This window comes from Chelonia mydas, chromosome 11 (genome assembly GCF_015237465.2).
Source record: "Chelonia mydas isolate rCheMyd1 chromosome 11, rCheMyd1.pri.v2, whole genome shotgun sequence".
In the NCBI taxonomy this organism is placed as follows: domain Eukaryota; kingdom Metazoa; phylum Chordata; order Testudines; family Cheloniidae; genus Chelonia; species Chelonia mydas.
Window position 1 is genome coordinate 49,836,512 of NC_051251.2, and position 22,945 is coordinate 49,859,456.

Consider the following 22,945-nt stretch of genomic DNA (forward strand, 5'->3'; position numbering starts at 1 on the left):
CTGACCACTTCCCTCACCCAGTCTCCCCTCAGAATTCCTCAGTCCTGTTTCCATCTGCAAGTTTGAGCTTTTCCCTTCAGCTACCTCATGTCTTTGCTCCATAATCTGCTCGAACCCCTTTCTAAACTCAACCAGACTTTCCACCTACATCTCCAAATCTCGGATCTTTTCCTCCATCAGCTCTATCAGACGGCATTTCATGCAGACACAACTCTTACCAGGTACCCCATCCAGGATCATGTACATACCGCAGCTTCCACATCCAGTCATCTTCATTGTGTCTTCCACTACATGGGTCACTCCCACTGCTGCCTCTGTATCTGTCATAGCCTTCCCACCTAAATCCTATTAAACTGGGAAACACAAACCACACCAAAACACCACCACCCACAGCAAAAACAAACCGCAAACAAGCACCGTAACACAAACTCCCACTCAAACTCCCCTGTTCACAGCTCTGTTTGCTCGCTCCTGTACCACTACAGCTGTCTGTGCTGCTGCCTGACTGGCTGGCTACCTTTATAGGACCCCAAGTCAGAGAAGCCTCGCCCCCTAACCAGGGCTCAGCTTCTCTCCCAGCACAAAGCCCCTACAAGCCTCTACACATAAAATAATACAAATACAAAACCAAATACAAATATCTTCTCTGTATTTATTATCTGTATTTGTTATTTGTTTTATTTTGTTTTTCTAGTGCTTGGTTTTGTTATTAATTATCTGAGATTTAGTTTTGCACAGCTTTAGTCTTTACAGTTTTATACTCTGAGCTCAGGGATCTTTATGACCCCAAATCCTAAGAACACTTTATCCTCCACAGATTTGTTTCAGACTCCAGCCAAAATGTCATTGATTCATCTAATGACTATGTGGCTGTTATTTTCTTTGCACGGTCTATATTCTAGAATTTAACATTTGCATTTGAAGTTATCTATTCAGATTTCCTCCTTCTGAATACAACAACGGTTGTCTTTGCTATTAGAAAGCTGATCAGTTTGTAATTTGAATTTATTATTCCCCAGGAACCATATTTATTTCAAAGCCTGAACATGGTTTTATAATATTCTCATTATGTGCATGTTTATGTAAAGACCTCTAAATGTTACATGCAAATTTAGAATAATTTATTCTCCATTTTCTATAGCACTAGAATTTTTATTTTACTGACAATGCATTCCAGGCTGATAAGATTTGGAAATATGATTATATCTTTATTCCTTTTTTGACATTATTTAGCTGATGGGATAGTGCCCAATTTAGACTCATGAATTAGGAAGTTTGCACTGAACTCTTACCTATGAGCATAATCCTGCCATCAGGGCACACAGACATGATCTATACAGAACAGAAAAAGACCAAAATGTTATTATAATAATCATAATGCAGATTTGAAACACATTTCCTAATACAGATGGGATTAAAATATAATAAAACAAATATTTAGATATCTAGTTTGGAAAACATTGAAGGTGCCAAATGACTGTGAGAAGGCTAATTAAAATGTTTGGAATAGATGTGTGGTGTAGCACAGATCCTTGTAGGGACCACTAAGCACATAATCCTGTGAAGTGCTCAGTACCACCCCCTCCTATGGACTTCAGGGCACTCAAGACCACACAGGAGGTGCTCAGCATCTGGCACTGCTAGGTCTCAGGAGCTGATAAATACACAGATTAATTAGAGCATTCAATACTTTTAAGAGTGCAACAATAAGAATCTTAATAAGCAATAGAAATTGACAGGTTTCACAGAAACCACCCCCAATCTTTCTGTTAAAATATGATGATGTTGATGAAAGTTTTTGCATGTTTAAGCATTGGGTTAGAAAGAAACAAGAAATGTAAGATTTGGCTCAGTTGAATGCACAGATATCCACATATCCATATGAACGGTATAGCTAATGCTATATTTGTTCTTTGTATATTTTGTTTTTTAGCATGATTTATTTTTAATTAGTTAATTTTCCTTCCACCTGTGTCCAGAGTTCTCAGTGTGTTATTTACACTTTAAAATATGTCTACCCAAAAGAAAAAAGTGGCATCAATCAAATGACTCCATGGTCCCCTGCTAGGGTCCTCAAACATGTCAGAATTACTGCATCATCAGTATTGTTGAAGGTAACTGTTATATCTTAAAGAACCAGTGCAGACACCTGAGGCCTGATTCTCCTCCCACTTACACTGGAGCAATAGAATGGGAAGAGAATCAGTGGGAGGACTTTGGCAGAAACTAGACTGTATAAAGTGAGACCAGAATCAGGCCAAATATCTTGATCCATCAACTGGGAAATCTTCAGCCAATGCCTCCAGTATAGTTTCCAGGCTATATTAAGGCCTATAACCAAGCTAATTTGGGTCAGAGAACTGATGGATTCAGAATTATGATGGTGTTCTTTTGCCACAACTTTCTCAATAATCTTCCCACAGATCTGGACATTCAAGATGTGGAGACAAGTTTTCTGAGGCCAGAGATGGTCTCTTCTGCATTAATTTAATGATTGCTTCTTTATGAAAAGCTAGCACATTCTACTCTCTGAGGGAAGAACTGATGATCTACCACAAAAGTAACCCTATCACCATCCCAATGGCTTCCACAATAGAATGGACATGGATCTAATTCACAGGTCCATAAACCTTTCAGTGACTCTGGAGTGTCGGCAACTAAAATACAAGCAATAAACACACTGCATTCATGCTCTCAAGAATGGATTTTGCCACACATAAGTAGAGAACTTGATCTGAATCAAAGTGTTTTTTGCAAAATAATCTGAGAACTCCAAGTGAAAACACTTATTTTTGTCAATGCTGCACACATGCCCAGTTTGACCACGTTGTTAACTGCACAGAAGTTTTCTTGATCAAGAGTTTGTGGATGCTGTAGTGGAGGCCAACCATCTTTTATTCACCTCCTTCATAGTCATGGTGCAAGATTTTAAAATACTTTGTTACACTTAGACCATTATTTGTCATCCACTTTCTAGTAACCCTCTTTCCCACTTCCATCATAGACCGTCTGATTACCAAAATAAGCTGTGAGGAGAAAGCTAAGGAAGAGGGCAATTAGGATATGCTATAGCAATAACGAAGGACAACAGTTCATTATAATACCCAGTCTAACCATGGACAGCAATGTTCATTGGCAAGGAAATATTTTTCCTCCAAGTCATCTGAAAACTTATGTAAAAATGTGAGTAAATAATCACTAAGAGATGTTATCATTAGTTCATTTTCCTTACTGATGCTTCACTACAAGTGTGTTTAAAAATATAACATCATATGCTCATGTTGGAGAGGAAAAGGAGACTTTGCATTGCCCTCATCATGGAGATCGCTGAGGGCCATTTTGTTTGGCCTGATTCATTTGCCAATTGGCCATTCCTTGAGTCTTCGCTTGTATTAAACAGCAAGACAATTTATACTGGAATCTATAACAAAAAAATACCACAAATTTTGCATACAACAGTGTCTATAAACTATCTCCTACACAAACCAAACACTGATTTTTTTTTAACTTATGATTTTGGTGGAGACTGACCAAAAAGAAAGAGCTGTCTTCTGTGCATTCAAAAACAGCATTGAAAGGAAAAATAATTTGTTACTTTAACAAATATATGCATTTTGCAAACCTTTTTCTCTTGCTATAATTCATTTTCTGTTACAAATTTGTTTCTGTACTTTAACCTATGACAGGCTGCAAGGCAGGAAGTGTAAAACTATTTTTGTCATTTAAAATGTGAAATGCTCATATTTATGGTAGCGTTGTCAACCCTCCAGGATTGGCCTGGCATCTCCAGGAATTAAAGATTAATCTTTATTTAAAGATTAAATCATGTGATGAAATCTCTAGGAATATATGCAACCAAAACTGGCAACCCTAATTTATGGTAAGATGCACTTATGTTGTACTTCTTTGGTCCAGTCTTCGGCTCTGGCCAAGGAGTGCCTCATACCAGGTATGGGTCTGAGCAAATTTGCCTGTTTTCCCTTCTTGGGCTTCCCAATAACAGCACTCAAACTTTCATTTGAGACAAATGAAACCCTTCTTGAGAATGCTTTATTAAAACATTCATGTGTCAACTTAAACCAATACAACTCTTGCCCTCACTCCACAATTGGATCAGGTAGAGGCATTTAGGGCCAGATTTTAAAGATATTTAGGTCTCTAAAGATGCAGATATGTCTAGTGTGATTTTCAAAAGTGCCCAGATCCACAAAGGGATTTAGGCATCCTAATCCCAGATTTAAGACCCACTGTCATCCACAAAATCCCTGCTTGGATGCTGCCTAACCCTATAGGCACCTACATTGCAGCTGTAAGAGTTCTCTGGGCACCATGGTTTCTGACTCTGGTCAGGCACATTGCTGCTTCAGGCAGGTGCCCAGATGCCTATTTCCCACCTAATTAGTTGTTCAATCCTCAAACCAGGCGGAGATAGCCTAAGAGCATTCTTAACTCCACACAAAATGGCCAGGATGGAGGCAGTGGTGGCAGCCTCCCCTTTAGCCCAGTGGTTAAGGAACTCACCTGGGATGTAGGAGACTTCATTAATTTCCCTGCTCTGTCTGATGAGAAGGAATTTGAACAGGGGTTTCCCACCTAAAGTGACTGGTAACCACTGTACTAAGGGATATTCGGCTATGGGTCTCTCTTGTTGAAGCCATTCCACTGTTTATTACATAATTATCAACTGGACCACATGGTATCAGAATAACTCTATAGAGATGGATGCCTTGGCCCTCCTGTTCCAGTGCTCCTGCTGCTACCGTTCATCCAAAAAACAGCTTAGGCATCTAACTCAATGAGAGGGTTCTTGGGTGTGGATTGCAAAGCAGAGATAGGTGCATAATTCCATGAAAGGGGAGGGGCTTAGGACACACCCTCTCATCAGCATCTCCCATAAACTAGGTCTACACTTCAAACTGAGGCTATAATTCCCAGGTTGAGGAGGCAAATCCTCACTAGTTCTATAAGAGCTAGCACATTAAGAACAGACTATAGATGAACAGATTCCAAGGCCAGAAGGGACCATTGTGATCATCTACTTTGACCTCCAGTATAACCAAATCATAGAACTTCCCCAAGGTAATTACTAGAGCATATATTTTAGAAAAACATCCAATCTTGATTTTAAAAAGTTGTCAATGATAGAGAATTCACCATGATCCTTGGTAAATTTTTCCAGTAGTTAATTACTCTCAAAGTTAAAAGTTTATGCCATATTTCCAATCTGAATTTGTCTAGCTTCAACTTCCAGACACTGGATAGTGTTTTGCCTTGATCTTCTAAAAAGAGTGTAGCTTATTATTAAGTATATATTCCCCACGTATGTACTTAGAAAGTGTAATAAGGTCAATCCTTAAGTTTAATTTAAAAAAGGCTCCAGAGGCAATCCTGGCACGTATAGGCCAGTAACCAGTACCAGGCAAATTGGTTGAAATTTTAATAAAGAACAGAATTATCAGACACATAGATGAACACAATATGATGGAGAACAGTCAACATGGCTTTTCTAAAGGAAAATCATGGCTCACCAATCTATTAGAATTCTTTGAGGTTTTCAACAAGCATGTGGACAAAGGTGATCTAGTTGATGTAGTGTACTTTGCCTTTTGGAAAGCCTTAGAGAAGGTTGAAAGGCTCTTAATTAAAGTAAGCGGTCATGGGATAAGAGAGAAGGTGTCTCATGGATTAGTAACTAGTTAAAAAGATAGGAAACAAATGGTAAGAATAAATTATCAGTTTTCACAGTAGAGAGAGGTAAACAGTGGGGTCCCTCAAGGATCTGTAATAAGATCAGTGCTGTTCAACATATTCATGAATGATCTAAAAAATGGCATAAAACAGCAATGTGGCAAAGTTTGCAAATGATACAAAAATTACACAGAACAGATAAATCAAAAGTAGACAGCAAAGAGTTACAAAGGGATTTCACAAAACTGGATGGCGGTCAACAAAACAGCAGATGAAATTAAGTGTTGATAAGTGCAAAGTAATGCACCTTGGGAAACATAATCCCAGCTATACATACAAAATGAAGGGGTCTAAGCAGTTACCACTCTGAGATTCTTGAATCATTGTGCAGAGTTCTCTGGAAACATTCAGTTGCCTGCCACTGTGCATTAAGAAAGCTAACAATCATAGAATATCAGGGTTGGAAGGGACCTCAGGAGGTCATCTAGTCCAAAGCAGGACCGATCCCCAATTAAATCATCCCAGCCAGGGCTTTGTCAAGCCTGACCTTAAAAACTTCTAAGGAAGGAGATTCCACCACCTCCCTAGGTAACGCATTCCAGTGTTTCACCACCCTCCTAGTGAAAAAGTTTTTCCTAATATCCAACCTAAATCTCCCCCACTGCAACTTGAGACCATTACTCCTTGTTCTGTCATCTGCTACCACTGAGAACAGTCTAGAGCCATCCTCTTTGGAACCCCCTTTCAGGTAGTTGAAAGCAGCTATCAAATTCCCCCTCATTCTTCTCTTCCGTAGACTAAAACATGTTAGGAAGCATTAGGAAAAGGATAGATAATGAAACAGAAAACATAATGCCACTATATAAATCCATGGTATGCCCACGCCTTGAATAGTGTGTGTAATTCTGGTGGCCCCATCTGAAAAAGAGACATTAGAATTGGAAAAGGTGCAGAGAGAAGGGCAACAAAAATGATTATGGGGTATAGAACAGCTTCCATATGAGAAGAGATTTAAAAAAACTGGGACTGTTCATCTTAGAAAAGGGACAACTGAGGGAGTATATGATAAAGGTCTGTAAAAATCATGAACAGTATGGAGAAAGTGAACAAGGAAGTGTTCTTTACCCCTTCGCATAACACAAAGGGTCACACAATTAAATAGGTAGCAGGTTTAAAAAACAAACAAAATGAAGTATTTTTTCCACACAATCCATAGTCAACCTGTGGAACTCATTGCCAGGGAATGTTGTGAAGGCCAAAAGTATAACTAGGTTCAAAAAAAGAATTAGATGAATTAATGAAGGATAGGTCCATCAATAGCTTTTAGCCAAGATAGTAAAGGATGTAATCCCTATGCTCTAGGTGTCCCTAAACCACTGACTGCCAGAAGCTGGGAATGGATGATTGGGGATGGATCAGTAAATAATCGCCCTGTTCTGTTCAGTCCCTCTGAAGCATCTCGCACTGTTCACAGTCAGTCAGAAGACAGGACACTGGGCTAGAGGGACGGACCATTGGTCTGACCCAACATGGCCATTCTCGTGTTCTGTAAAATAGCATGTAGCAATGGTGGCTGATGTGTCGAGCTGGGCTAACTGCCTCAATTACATATCCATCCAAGACACTAGGCATGCACTTGGTTTAGCTAGCCCATACTGCCATGGCTACTCTATTGAGTAACATAGGTATGTCTCCTCAAGTTGGGGATTACACCTTTAGTTCAAAGTGTAGACATACCATTACATGACTCTCTGTTTAGTGATCTTTTGTGGATCACATTCTCAGGTGCTTAACTTTCCCCACACATTGTGTAGGGAACCTCAGCACCCAACCCAAAGTTGTGGATTCCAGTGATTTTCTAGGTGCCTAACAGTTAGGTGTGGCAACGCAGATAATAGCAATGCCTAAATCCCTTTGTGGATTTGGGCTCTATACACCTATATGCTTCTTTAGGCATCTAATTACCTTTAAAAATCTGGCCCTTAGTGTACAATGAACACAGCATTATTAATTATTATTAATTGTAGAATTTCAAATTCTTTTGTATGGCAAGGGATCTAAAAACACAAGAACGGGATCCTTCATAATCTAACTCATATACCCTTTCATTTGAATAATTTGCTACCACTATAATCAATCACATTAATTCTAGGCCAAACACAAAGAGAAGGGGGAAAAAAACAAAAAGCAAAAGAAAGAAAGCAGGAACAATTATATGGTCTCCATCTCTGGTGGGGCACCAACTGCTTCATTTTATAACCTTCTCCTCTTCACCCTAGCCAGCCTGATAGGCAGGGGCTCTCATGGAAATTGGACCTGACAATTTTATTAGTTAGCTGCTCAGGTTGATTGATGCCCAGTGACTGACATTTTTTAAAATTTGTAAAGTTATTTGGTGCATAATGAGTTGGAGTCTTGAATGGAAAGACTGGACTTCACTTAAGTCCAATACAAGCACCTAGTTAAAACTTGTTTCAGATTCCTGGTGATAAGAGAATGTTGTAAAGATTACAGATTATCAACCTGGTTTATTTGATAAGAATTATAAAATAGTAAAATGTAGAAAATAACCTGAGTCAAGAAACAAAACAAGAGAAGACAAGACAAAAGACAGACAAGAATAGATCAAAGGCATGTGAAACCAGCTTCAACAGTTATCTAATTTTAGTTATTTAAAGGTTTAGCCTTAAAATTTAGTAAATTAGGACAAAAGCCCTTTCCAAGGAAAATCTCCTTTCTTGTTTAATATAGATTTAACATGACTGCTATTTCATCACAGCATGGTACCCTGTCCCACCCTGTTTGGAGTCCTGAGTGTTGCCCTCTTGAATGCTTGGTATGATGTCAGATGTACCACTAGTTCAAGGTAACTCCTGAAGGCACTTAAGTCTGTACCTGCTTGAGATTTTGGCACCTGTTGGGTTTCCTATAATGCACTCACATGTCTAGTAGAAGAATGGTAAGCCTGGCAGAAATAAGATAGTACACACATCTTAACTTCATAGGAATTACAGCTGACTTGGAAGCATAGACATTGAACTTCTGGATTCCAAGAACAATCCAATAAGAGGATACAAGGTTAATCTTCCCTCAGGATTTCGCAGGCCTGGAATTGGGGCACCTAGGCTTGGTATACACTTAAAATTTAGTTTGACATCCCTGAGTACTACAGCTATAATGACCTAAAATCCAGTATAGATGCAGCTAGATTGATGGAAGAGCACTTCCTTTGACCTAGTTACTTCCTATAGCTAGTTCCTATAGTGACAGAAACCCCCCTTTTGTCACTGTAGGCTGCATCTACATTACAGGGTTATGGCAGAATAGCTATGAAGCCATAGGCCCTGTAATGTAGACATGTGGTTCTACTCTATCACTGTTTTCACTTTGGAATAACAGTGTCAGTGGGCTCACAGATCTGAACACTAGGAATTATTCTGTAGGGGCAACAGGCACATGTGTTTCTCAGCCTCTGACTCTGATAAGACATACCTTGTACACTGCATTCTGGAGTCCTTGTAGGCCTCATCTGCTTTTAGATCATTGCTCCTTCAAAAAAAATATGTCCTACTGCTTGGTGTTACTGTACCAACCCTCTCCATGATTTATATCCAGTTTCTGGAACCTCAGCATCTATTTAAAGGGAGTGTGGTAGTACTGATTGCATCTCAACTTGCAGGATCTCTTCCCTTTTCTATGGTATTGCATTTCACCTCTTGCTTTATCCCACTGGCAATCTTCTCTGTCTTTTAGCCAACAGATATGAGCTCTCAGTCCCACTTCCTCAATCTACACTAGACCAGTGGTTTCTAGAAACCTTGTCCTGTCCTGGCTGCCTCTAGTCCTGTAGATCTCTATGCCCAAAATCAAAGATAAAATGAGGAGCCGTGATAAGCCTCCAACCTGTCCTAATTGGGTTACAAGAGGGAGAGAGAATGGGTTTAGCGACAGACATTTTTCCAGGATGCCTGTTCACTTGATTCCATCTCTGGTCAGGTAAGAAGTTCACTTGGCCAGAGAAATGTGGGTCAGTTGGGAACTATAGGCTGATGGGCATGTGCTGTCTGAATAACAAAAAAATAGAATGTTGCAAATAGAAAACACTTTACAGCTGGGCACTGTAGAACTGATCAATGAAATTGTTTTTAATTGTTCACTTTATTAATATAATTTCATAAGCAAAGTTTTATGAATGAAACAACATTCATTCATAAAACTGGTTACCCCAATAACTGGCTAATTGAGTTTCACTTTCAATCCAATTGCTGCTTAAATCACTGAAACTTGCACTGTTTCAACATTGTAACTTCTGCTCACTATTTGTCATTTATTATACTTGTCTATATTGGAACTTCTGTTCCCTGTTTGCTATTCCTTACATTTGTCCATATCGTAACTCAAACTCCTTTTTAACTTGTCCCAAACTCCATTTTAAAATGCTCACTCCATTTTGTAAAAGCTTGCTGCAACCTTCATTTTTGCAAAACCCTGCTGTAATCTTATTAGTTTAGTTTAGGTGTGTGAATGAGGTCTGTATGGATGATGGAATCAACCTTCAGTCCCAGCCTGTCCTGATGAAATAAAGTGTAAACACCAAGGGCTGAAGATGCAGACAACAGCCCTGACAAAGCAAGAAAAGAGTCCACCCTAAAAAGAAAAGAACAAAAGTACAATTGAAGAAACATCAAAGCCAGGTCCTAGGCTGAAAGTCATGTCTGCAATTGACGGGTGATCAACCACACCGAACCCAGAGGCAGGGTGACACAGCTAGACCTATAAACTCTGGATTTAAACTAAAGCCTACAAAAAGGATGGGGGAGATGGAAGACTTTGGAGGGTAACATTCTGCTGCCAACATGGAAGGGCATCGGCGCATGCCCGACATCCACCCAGCCCTTCCTTGTGCCCGACTTTCCTGGCCAGTTAGCCACCAGAAGCTATGGACCCAAGCCATGAACTCAAGCTACATTCAGGACTGGAGAACATTTGGTGTGTGTGTGTGTACACATAAGTATTAGATATTAGTTATTGGTCTTAAATCAAATTGTGTTATAACAGATGTGACATCTTGGGGGGGGAGAAAACCTTTTGTAGTGATAATCAAGGTGGGCCATTTCCAGCAGTTAACAAGAACAACTGAGGAACGGGGGTGGGGTTGGGGGGGAGGAATAAACAAGTTCAGTGTGAAAATAAATCTCCTCACTGTATTTTCCACCCAATGCATCCGATGAAGTGAGCTGTACCTCACGAAAGCCTATGCTCAAATAAATTGGTTAGTCTCTAAGGTGCCACAAGTACTCCTTTTCTTTTTTCAAATACAGACTAACAAAGCTGCTACTCTGAAACCTGTGTAGTTTTATCTGTATAACAGCACAACACAGCTGTTTTAGTAGATCAGAAAAAAAGATCAAGTTTATAAGGAGTTCCCCATTTGTCTTTTTCATTTGCTACCCACCTTCAGCTCCAACAGAGATCTTGATCAATAATACTGTCTCAGTTCGAAGCAATACAAATCCCCCAATAAGGAAATACATTTATAACTAGAATTTGGTTACAGGACTATTCTAGAGATGTAAGCAAACCAGTGTCCCACACTCTATAAAACTGTATTCCACTTCAAGCTATTTGTGAGTCTTTCATTCAGGTTACCACCGGAATTCAGACGGTCTATTACAAGAATGAGGTATAAAATTTGTCAAATCTTATCAGACACTCCCAATCAAATATTACAGCAAAATATAAGTACAGTAACAGAAAGGTTATATTTGGCCATGCAGACTGCATATTCTAGCCTTGAGAGTTCAATTCATTTTTTCAGCTAATGTTATTCACTGTATGCTCAGTCTTTCCCTGGCAGCATTTGTGAGACCTTGAAGCATTGCGACTTTGCCAGGAGAAAAGTAGAAAGGGCAGCCAGCACAGTAGCTCAATTAGCTAGTGGCAAAATTTAAAGATTTTCACATTGGTCCTCTGTTTACTGAAAATTATGTTTCCAACCTGTTTCTAGAGCCAACAGCAGACTACTGTCTAGTAGGAGTGTTATTATACTGAGGTTTTTGCAAAGTTTAGTGTGCATCCTATAGAGTTTATAGAAACAAACAACAAATTCTGTAGGAACAGCTGAGACATTAACACTGCCTTTCTTCCTGGGATAGTTTTCCTTCCCATCTTCTTAATATGCTCACTTCTACCCCCAAAGACCAAGTAGCTGTCACAGCTTGAGTGCTGCATAATCAATCCTTGCATGCTGTAAAATGCATTAAGATTAGATATATTAGTTTCCAGTGTTTTGAGCCTGAACCTGGGCAACAGTTGTGAGCCCTGCTTTCTAATGAAAATGGAACAACAGTGACATCTTGTTAAAAAAAATGTAAGCTCAAACTGCACACTAAGATATTACCCCAAAGGCTGAAAATCTTTGCTGCTTTGTGCTGAGGAAATGTCTCTTCCTGTTAATTTCTCTGTAGATAAAGTAATGAAATAAAGCCAAAGGAAGCTGCTGAGGGACCCAAAGTGGTGCCAAAACATAAAGGTTATTGAGCTGCTAGTATAATATTAATAATGCCAATATAATAACGCCAAGGAACACACAGAGTACATTTTAGTCTTGCTACATATTTATCCATTCCTTGCCCCAATAAGCTTTAGGGTCATCACTTCAAAGATTTGTATTGATTAGAGGTTATGTAGCTTCCTACTCCTCCTTATAGAACTTCCTAATAATACTGAGCTCATACTTAGCTGGCCAGGTTATTTACTATGATTATTCTGATTGATTTCATCTAAAAAAAAAAGACCCAGCACACAACACGTAGCTCTTTATATTCTTCTAGAAAGATATTTCCCACAGTTGGTTGTGCATGACAGCGATGAAAATACAAGTTACCACACTACCTAGAGAGTTGCTGAATATAAGCCATAGCTACAGGACTCTTTGATTTTAAGCTAGACACTGACAATAAAACACAATCTACAGTAACTGTGGAGAGTGAAGAAAGTACATTTTCTTTATTTTAAAATAGCATTGAAATGGATGGATTTAGAATATTGGATTGACCGCCTTGGAGAGTAAATGCCTTCTACCCACAGAGCAGGTACAGTCTGGGTAGCAAAAGTGTTTCTTTATTACGTCCTATGCACATGCCTCAGACCAGATTAAGAGGGAGCATATCTAGGGTAAATTGATGGTTTAGTCCCAAAGGTGCTAACACAATTTAAATGAGAGAGGACGGGATTTTGTGATACCTACATCAGCCCCCTAGGATCTAGTCTGAGACTATCAATCCATTTCACACAAGATACCAGCAGCTGTTCAATCACTAATCAGCCCATGCTCTATTCAGAGGCCTAGGATAAAAGGTTAATGTCCTTTGACCAACCTCCTAAACCATCCATAGCCTCAAAAATCAGTTTTTCAAAGTACTAGTTCCTTGATAATAATTTGTTTACTTTGTTCTCTAAATCTTTTTCAGAAGTCTTTTTTTAAAAACTCTTTAGCCTGGGAGGTGACAGAAGTATGGTGCACTAGCTTAGTTTGTCTGATCGCATATGCCTCCAATGGCTGGTCCAAGTGACCAACCTCTTGGTATTGTCTCCTAGGGAACTCCTAAGCAAGCTGTTCTCTAGCTCAAGGGATAGCAGTCTGTGGTTTTGGTGCTAAGGTTCTGTGTTTTATGCTCATTGGTGAAGGAGGTGTTTCTATGTACGCAGCCAGCTGGTTAAACACGAATGCTGTGCCACACAATAGGGTTCATTTTGCAACAAATGCAGAAGGCCTGCAAGAGGTCCCTCGGGCTTAAGCTTCACATCTAGGGCTTAAGTGGAGTTTAAAATGGCGTATACGGCCTCGTGTAGTACTGTCGTGAAACACATATTGTATATATTCCCCTGTGAATAAACTACCATCTAACCCGGACAGTCCTCTATAAGACATGAGACCGACAATATTTGTGTATTGAATAGGAGAAGACAGGCTTTTAGGCAGGTTCTTAGTCTCTTGTGGCGACTATTCATTCATGATAAAATTAACATACACATGAGCAAGGGGTGAAGCTGACATGGTAATGTTGTCTGCCACATTGCAAACAGTCCATCATCCAGTCTAAACACAGCAGCTTACTCACCTCTTTCTGTGCTGCTGCCTGGTCACCAGTGACGCCATTTCTTTTCTTCTTCTTGTAAGACCACGGGCAACAATCATGACTCAGAACAGCTGATAAGGCAACTTGTCAAGAGTCATGGCACAAACCCATCCTCATGTCATTTGTCAGGACTCCAGTGGACACGGGAGATATTTCTAGGGCTTGAATTAAAAACCTTAAATTGGCACTGCAGTCTGCCTTTTCAGCAACTTATGTAGCACAGCTACTGTATTACACCAAATGTCCTAATTACTGTTCTGTAATGAGCATAAAGCATCTACTAAAAGAGCTGTACATTTGGCTTTACTGGTAGGAAAAAATACTCCAGGGAAAATTCAGTTGGGAACATTACTGAAAGTAATTATTGATTGCTGATAGCTTTTTGTTTCACTTAGAGTGGCTATGAGCAAGCAAGTTAACTGAAATAGGAGAAAATAGCTATACTCAAACCGTTAGGCTATATAGCATATACCCATGCTTTGTGTAGATTGTGCTAATAATCATTTTATGCTTCATCTCTGTGCTTTACTAAAGATATCATCATTATACTAGAAATCCTGCCACTTGCAGAAGGATTTACATTAATAGGTAGAAAGCAAACATACTAGCAATCTATTCCAGCATTGCATGGCAGAGCATTTGGGTATCCACTCTAACACATAGCTCATGTAAAGCTGCATGAAAACGACATCCACAGGGAAATTCTGGAGTTTTCATTTGCTACAGTTGCGTAAGAAGGCAAAAAGCATCTCTGTAGGCCTGATCCAGAGCCAGTTCATGTCAATGGAAAGACTCTCTTTGTGTCTGACACAATTCTTCTTACTAGTCCATTTAAAACAAAAAATAATGAACACTTGTTCTTTCCTTCCTCTTGAAAGAGAAAGGATTGTTCAATGTACAAAATGCGAACCTGGGACTCAGGATACCTCCCACAGACTTAGTGTGTGACCTAGGCCAAGTCCCTTAGTTCTTCTGTGCCTCAGTTTCCCATATGAGAATAGTACTTCCCTACCTCACATTAGGGATAGTGAGGTACTCAGATACTACAGTTATGGGGGTTATAAGTACCTCAGATAGATACATTTTCCAATCTTCCCAGAAATTAGATTATAAATTCTCTGGACGTGGACTGCACTTAAGGCATTAGAAGGGAGATAAAGAAATTTTACCCAAATTTTCATAACCTTGAAAATTTCTTTCCTGTCACAAGATACCATGATTAATTTCAGACGTTAAAAAGTTGGTAGAGTAAATAAGGACACAAAAACTTTAGATACTTATCCAAATCTCATTTGAACTATTCAGATCAGTTTTGCCATGATTGGATGAGTAGTTAAGTAGAAAGTGAAGAACATATTGAGAGAACAATAAAAAGGAGCAATTCTGGGAGACACAGAGAAAAAAAATTATATAGGACTTCCACTAGTGGCAGCCTGGCTCGTGAGACAGAGTTCTTGTATCCCCAGTACATAACACAGGGCTACTTTTAGTTATAATTAAAAAACAAACAAATCCTGAATCTTCTTTTTAAAAAAAGCATGGATGTAAAGTATGAGGATTTAAGTAGTTTCGCAAACACACACACAGCTGGAGTGATTTTAAATTGTGGTCAAGTTAAAAAGAAAAAAAATTGAAACTCAATGACCTTGAGATGAACCACAGAGCTGGTCTCTATGAAAGAGATAATGATTTCTTTCCAGTACAAGGAGATTACAAAAGTGAGTCATCCTCTCTTGTGTTAGCTTGCTCACAGCAGCTATGAACCAATTCTGGTGAATGTGAAATATCTGCTTCATATCTGATGTATCATAGCTCTTACAGCAGTCGCATAACAACATACATCTATATGGCACTTTTCATCCTAAATCTCTTTGTAAACTATTTGTGTGTTTAGGATCAAAGGATATTAAGGATTCATGAGATACAGAAGCATAGTAAAAGTTTTCCATTTTGTAGGGGAGAAGGGAAAGTTTAAGCTGTGTCGCTGTGATGACCTGTCATGGAGAAAAAAAATGGATATCCTAACTGAATTCTGAATAGGTATTGTGGGTCATGCAGCTTCAGAAACATTTGTGGGTTGGAGGTGGTGGGAGGGTGAGCTACACAACAAAGTAGCTCAGATGTCAACACTCCAGTTTTGTTAACATTAAACTTGTGCTTTCTCACTGTCTTCTTCACTGTATAAAGATCTATGCGTATTTCACAAGATTTTTTCATTTTTAAATATTTAACCTCCTTCCAGGGCAAGTTATCTCATGGGTTCCTTAATTATACTAGCCATGATGGATCCAGAAGATAGAAAGAGTAAAAAGACCTAAGGTCTTCCACTCACAGTTCAATCCTTTCCCCCTCTCTTCCCAGGCATAGGAACCAAGACAGAATCATAAAATCAGCAGCTCAAACTATAGAAGTAACTCATACACAATCCCCCTCAACCCCCCACCGTCTCTCCATCCCTTTTCTCTCTCCAGGAGCTCTTCAAATTAATACAGCACTAATGAACCACTATCCTTTTTCTGACTGTCTCCTGGTGTCAGAAATCAACCCTGTGGGTTTTTTTTAAACCTAAAAGGATATGCAACTCTTGCTGGAGCTCTACTTATCCCTGTTAGAATGTATCTGAAGATCAAACGTATGCTCTCCTACTACGCAGCAAGTCATTTCGCCAATGGAGCTTTTTATTCCCCATGTTGATGTTCAGCCACTTCAGTCAACCCTTTGGTCATGTCAGCCAAATAATAACAAAAGATACTCAAGCACAGGAAAAAAATTAATTCTTGTTCAGAAAATTGCTGGTACCAAACAAAAAAAACAAACAAACAAACCCCAAACCAAACCCTGCTTTAACTGTATTCAGTATAAAAAAAATCAACAGCTGATTGTTTTTAATTGCTACACACAGTTAACATTTGTTAAAGGAATGCTTTAATGTTTTATTGTAATGGGATGTGCTGGGGGCACTCACTGTTCCTGTCTTCTTTGCCTCACACAGTGTGCTCGGAGACCTTCTCTCCCATAGATACCACCATGCAGTTTATTCACAGTGTTTCACTCCACCACCTTCAACATATTACTGCAGACACAGTATTTACAATGGCCTGCGATTTTACTACCCCTTCTCTAAAGGTAGGGGAGAAAAGGTGTCTTCTCCAAAAGAACTCCCTCTTGTCAAGGCCTACTAAGGCCTACTCCTCCCTACTTCCTTATGGTGGTCTTTTATCCATTCTTCTTGTTAATGGACTAATTAACTCATCAGCTACTCAGCCCTAACCTGGTCTGGTAATCAGGAACTCCACTGCTTAATCAGGCCCCCCTTGGTTAAACAGTGACCAAAGTGTGGGTTCTGTCGCTGATTCCCAGCACTCTGTCACATGGAGATAAATAATAAGATGGGATTTACTACTTGAGATATTAAGAACTGACTCAAAATATTCAAAACACACCTTGTACATTATCTGTTTTCATCAGAGACCAGAGGCAGAAATGCCAGAATTCTGTGAGAACAGACTTTTAATGAAATTTTCAGTCAGATTGAACCCAGAGGTTCAGCTAGCTTGGAAAAAAAGCATGATAAGCCTCCAGGTTTCTGGCTGATTATCCAAACTCAGCCACTGAACCTGCAGAGATTATTCATCTCTAACAAACAGCTACTTCAAGTCATCACCAGAATATTTTTATATATTTTCTATAGTAAAAAAAAATCGCAATCTTGTTTTATTGCTAGGGATGCTCTAACTTTTTAGTGATGCTGATGATTCTCCATTCTTACTTCACCTTGCAATGCCTATCAGTAACCCTCCTCACATCAAGACCTCCAGTGACATTTCCAATACTCATTATCTCAAACCCACCATTGTTTTGCCCTCCACTGAGCTCTGAAGAAGATATGCTCAAAGCAGCTGTGGAGCTGGTTTCTACAACTTCTAAAAGTGGAGCTGAATGGAATTATAATGTTTTGCTTTTACAAAACAAAACATTTTGAAACAGATCAGTTGAAATGAAACATTTTTACTCGAGTGAAAAACAATTAGTCAAAAATAAATTTGCCTAGCTCTCCATTTTTCCTTTCATAGAGTTTCTCTTTCCCTTTCGGACCCTCAGCCCAAGGAATGAGAACACACAACTACACTCTTCACTAACAAAGCCCCATATCTGCTCATAGTAACATCTGCAGAATCATTCAGCATTACAGACTATTCATCTCTGTAAATTATCATACCTGTTGCAATTACTCCACAGGTACTGTATTTCAAGGCTTATCGCATAAGCATGCTGGCAGTTGAGCTAAAGAAATACTTTGAGCTATTTTATGCTTTATCCATGGCTGCTAGTCCCTAGGCATTACCAATGATCTCACAGTACCTAATGCTCTGTTAAAAGATTAATCAAAGATCAAATTGATCATCACTAATGCTTCTTCAATGCATTTGGAACTGGAAGCTGCTGGAGGTGGTTACTTGAATAAAACACACACAAATCTGTAGTAGTTTTGCAAAAGTAATGGCATAAAGATTATTTCATGCCATGAAAGAACAAAGAAATAAACTTGGGTCACACAAAGGAGCAGCAATTCAGAACTCACTGTAACATCAGAACAACAAAAAGGATAGTTATGTGAATTATTTTCTTCCTTTCATCTTTCTGTCTCTGATTCCTCATTAAATGGGACTGTTCTTCTCCCCGCCCCTGCCCCCGCCCTCCTTTACATATCCCTTTGTATTACATGATGGCAATAAATTTGACTGTGATCACTAGAACTAGCAACTTTAACTATCAAAAACTCGGTGTAATAAAGTGTCATGACATTGTGTTACATAGATACCTACACTCTCTCCAGATCAGTGCATACTAAATGCATTTCCTTTAGTGTTAAGAGTTTCAGTATCTTCCCTTGATACTGCATCATTAATTTCTTGAGAGCTGAAATCCTGACAAAAACATTACCAAAATTAATAGCCATGTACCCCAAAGGTATCACAAAGAGCAAATATACAGAATATTACACAAATCCAAACTCAAAGCACTTCATAATGCTACTGCTATACCCTTTGTTCTTCTCTGTCATCTAGCCCTAACGTGTGAAAGGTTGGTGCTATGGGAAGAGTATAATTACTTAGACTGTATCGTAATTACGGTGGGAAATAGCAATGCTTTTGACAGTTTAGCACTGCAGGCAGTAAAAGTTAAATATTTTTTTTCCTATTTCAAGATCATTTTAAAATAATACCTCCAGGTTCAGTGACTTCTTTCATAAACAACTGTCTTGGCAAAAAATTAAACAACACAGGAGTTCTTTCATTGTTTTCAGTGAGCTTTGTATCAATTCTTGAATGTACAAAAAGTGTTTTAGTGTCTATCACGATTCTATTTCAAGTATAACACATTTCAGTTGGTTTAACTGTCTCTAGGAAAGATGGTATCTTTTTTAACAAACTATTTATTAGTAAAAGGCTGCAAGATTGGGGGGGGGTGTTTAAAGTATCACAGAGAATGTTTTGATCTTTACTAAAAAACAAAATAAAACCCCTAATCAGTTCAGAGGCAGTATGGTCTAGTGAGTGAAGCATTGGTCAGGGAGTTGAGAAAGGGCATTGTATTCCCAACTCTACCACCTTGGGCAAGTCGCTTTAGCTCTCTGTGCCTCTGTTTTTCCAATTATAAAATAAGGATAATACTTCTTTTTTCGCACCGTTTGTTTGTCTTGCCTATTCAGACTGCAAGCTTTTTGTAGCAGACACTGGCCCCTAGATGCTATCAGAATACAAATAGTAAGTCATAATAATTCAGCAACTAACACATTTATGTTACAATGCTGGGATTTTACGTTTACAGTACTCTTAATGCAGTAATCATGGAAATTTGAGGCACAGGCAGGTTTATATTCAGATAATCAGTGCGTTTATACGTAGCTAAGTCTGACTTCTCAATTCATCTTTTTTATCATCTGCATTGAGCAGAGGGTGAGACTATTAAAACATCAACATTCTAAGTAGCTGAACCTGAAGGAAAACACAACATCAGCAGCAAGGATATTCAGGGTGTGAAAAGCTTCCCTAAGTGCTGTAAAAGACCGTAAAGGGGAACTGAATTAAAAATAAACAGAGCGTGAGTAGTAGATGCAAACCTAATGCCAACAATCTTTCTACTCACAGTCATTAAAGATCCCACAGCACTCTTCACCAAAGCAGGGGTGCTACCTCCAGCGGCCTGGCCAAACTCCAGCGTGGATTACTGTGCATTCTGCCCTGTGGTTGCATTTGGACAAAGCATTCTTCATTTCCTCTCCTAAGCGTCTGTATTGGGCTGTTATGCTGTATAGGGCTATTAAATAGTTGTCAGCCACCTCAGAGATTCATTTCAGTTATGGATGAAATATTCTGGTACTTACAAACATGATAAAGATGTTTCCTTGGTTAGTTCTCCAAAATAGGTCAGGGACAACCACCTGAATTTGATGGGGGGGTTGGGTTTGTTTTTGTACCTTGGAAGGGAAAAAAAGGGCAACAAGGAGAGGGGGTTGCTTCACATTCTCTGGTCTGTTGCCATTGGTTCTCCGATGGCTCTCTTTGTCCCATTTGTCCCTTTCCCATCATTACTTCCAACTTGCCTGTCCTAGTCCAACCCCAATACTCCACAGGACTTCCCGACTTGCTCTCTTTCTCCTTGTTGCTCTCTGCCTGCAGGCAGGCTTGTCTCAACTGCTCAGTGGCCGTTTCCTAGGCCCTGTGCCAAAAAAAGTCAATAGGAGTCTTTCCTTTGGCTTAAGAGACTTTAGATAGGGCTTTTGGTTCCTGCCAGCTGCCTCTTTCAGCTCAGCTGGTGGATGGCTGTTTGCAGATGGGAAAGGCAATGATAAGGCTAGGGTTAAGGGTCACTGAACATTTAGACAAGGAGCACTTCACTTAAAAAATAATGGCCTCCCACACCTATTGCTGCATATCCCTAGAACACTGACTGAGGCATAACATCTGTGGGATGAGATTTTAAACCTGTGACAATCTTGGCCAAATGGGGACTGCTGACCGGTAGGGTAAAGTGATTCCTGTATTTATAAAGGACCAAATTTTACTTGCTGTACTCATGCAACTATTGATTTCAGTGGGACTCTCTGGGAGAGTGAGACAAGCAGGATTTGAGCCAAAGCTTATAAAGCACTTTATTTGTACATCATACTAGCTGAAGGTTCTCAGTGAGGCCAGGACTAGCCAGGAGACAGAGGGCTTCAACAAATTTGCATGAATATTTACATTTATTGACATGAATTTTGTGGCAGTTTGCATTCCCTACATGATATATTTAAGAATAAGTTAAAATGTATTCATACAAGTAAATAGCATATATTTTGCCAGCTGTAAAGCTGAATGTTTGCTGGATTTTTCTTCCCTTTTTCCATTTCTTGATTCTCTTTTCTGTCTGTCCCACTGCTATTCTCTCTTTTATTAAATTTTCTCTCCTTGTTTTCCTCAAGATTTTCTTTTTTGCCTCATACATCATGCAAGAATATTAATGATCAGTGAGTTATTGGCTTTCAAATGATACCTCACAAGTCAGATTTTGTACAAAGATTATTACAATAGTGTGTAGGATGTGAATACAAGGCTGCGTAGTGTCACACCTCTCTCTTATTTGTCTCAGCTGTATCACTCTAGGGTAAAGGTCTGAAGATGTGCCTCCACACCAGTGACTCTGTTCTATTATTCAAGTTGCCTCTTGACAATCCCCTCCCTGCCCCCAGCTCCTTCCCTGTACCCCACAGTTATATACAGTAGGGAATGAACTTCATTTCTCAGCTATGGCTGGCTTGAGTGGAGAGCCGCTGCTGGGGGCCAAGTGGGGACAGATGAGAAAAAGATAGCTCCAACTTCATATTTCAGTTAAAATAGCTCACCAAATAGCATTCTTACAAATGGGCAACTTGCCAGCACATTAGCCATCCGATCAGCAGCTTGCACGTCTTTGAATGAGAACGTAAATGCGTTATTATAGTAATTCAATATTAAAGTGGGGACTCTGGACCAATGTTGCAAATTTGTAGTGTGCAAACAATATCATAGCTGGTAAGTCATTTCAAGCCCTTTTACCATGTATCTCATTCATTCTTCACCCCTTAAAATGTTCATGCTTCTTTATTCATAAACAAACAATAGAGTGGCTAGTTATTGCTTATGTACAAGTGATAATAACTACTGGTAGATATGGAACTTCCCTCGGATGATCAGTAAACTAGAGAGAGACCCCGATAGCTTCACTAAACCTTCCCAACCCCGTTCCCCAAGAGTGACAGAACAGGAAATCAAACCATAACTGTCTAGGTTAGCTGATATTTGGATTAGGTATCTATGCATCCTAGAATAGCTGACAATGAATGAAAATAGAGATGAGCCCAAGCATAAGTAGTATGGGTCTGATTCAGTAACCAAAGAATTAAGTAGCAGTCTTCCTATTGACTTCAGGGGGCTTTAGATCAGGCCCTAATTGTGTTCGTATCTCTGTTTCACTTTCTAAGCAACAGATTTTTTTCTTGATCTTGAAATAGTACTTTACATTTAACTCTCAACTGCTTGAATGCTATTGGTTTAAGCTAGACATTTCATATTGCTTTGGGACAAAATAGCTTTCTTGTATTTATCAGCTAATGGTAGAGTACAGTCTTGCTTAATGTGCAATGTCTTTGGGAGATAGGTTTAATACCTGTGCTCTATAATTCTTTAGTATCCATTTACGTAAACCATCAAGATGATGTTGTAAGCTTTTATTCCTGGTAAAAGGGACAAATAAATGAATCAGTTTTCATTACACTGGTAACTCCTGAGTAATCATTTGCATAATGGCTATAAATGATCATTCTAGAAAGGAGACAAAGGAACGAGAACGAAGTTTTGAAAAAAATACAATTAAGTTGGACAGTCCATAGTCACAGAATCAAATTATCTCAGGAATAGGTGCTTAAATTAACTTCTAGGCTGTGACAGCGTGGACTGGCCCCGCACTAGAGCAGAACGGGTTAAAGCAGCACTCTTAGCAGCTGAAGCCATGCCCCCTTGACCCTGCTGGGCATGCTCGAACTGCTGCTGCAGTATAAGAGGGTAGCAGCATAGTTCAATCTGGGCTGATTG

General features: G+C 39.3%; 1 protein-coding gene across 3 annotated transcripts in view; it reads right to left on the reverse strand.

Moving 5' to 3' along the window:
* TFPI (tissue factor pathway inhibitor) overlaps nucleotides 1-22,945 on the reverse strand; it is a 243,495-nt gene that overhangs the window by 135,444 nt on the left and 85,106 nt on the right. The window contains exon 4 of one of the 3 annotated variants that reach the window (XM_043524805.1): nucleotides 1,293-1,332. The exons of the other annotated variants lie outside the window; for them this stretch is intronic. The gene's annotated coding sequence lies outside the window, so the exon portion shown is untranslated. The remainder of the gene's footprint in view (nucleotides 1-1,292; nucleotides 1,333-22,945) is intronic. 3 annotated transcript variants of the gene reach the window in all.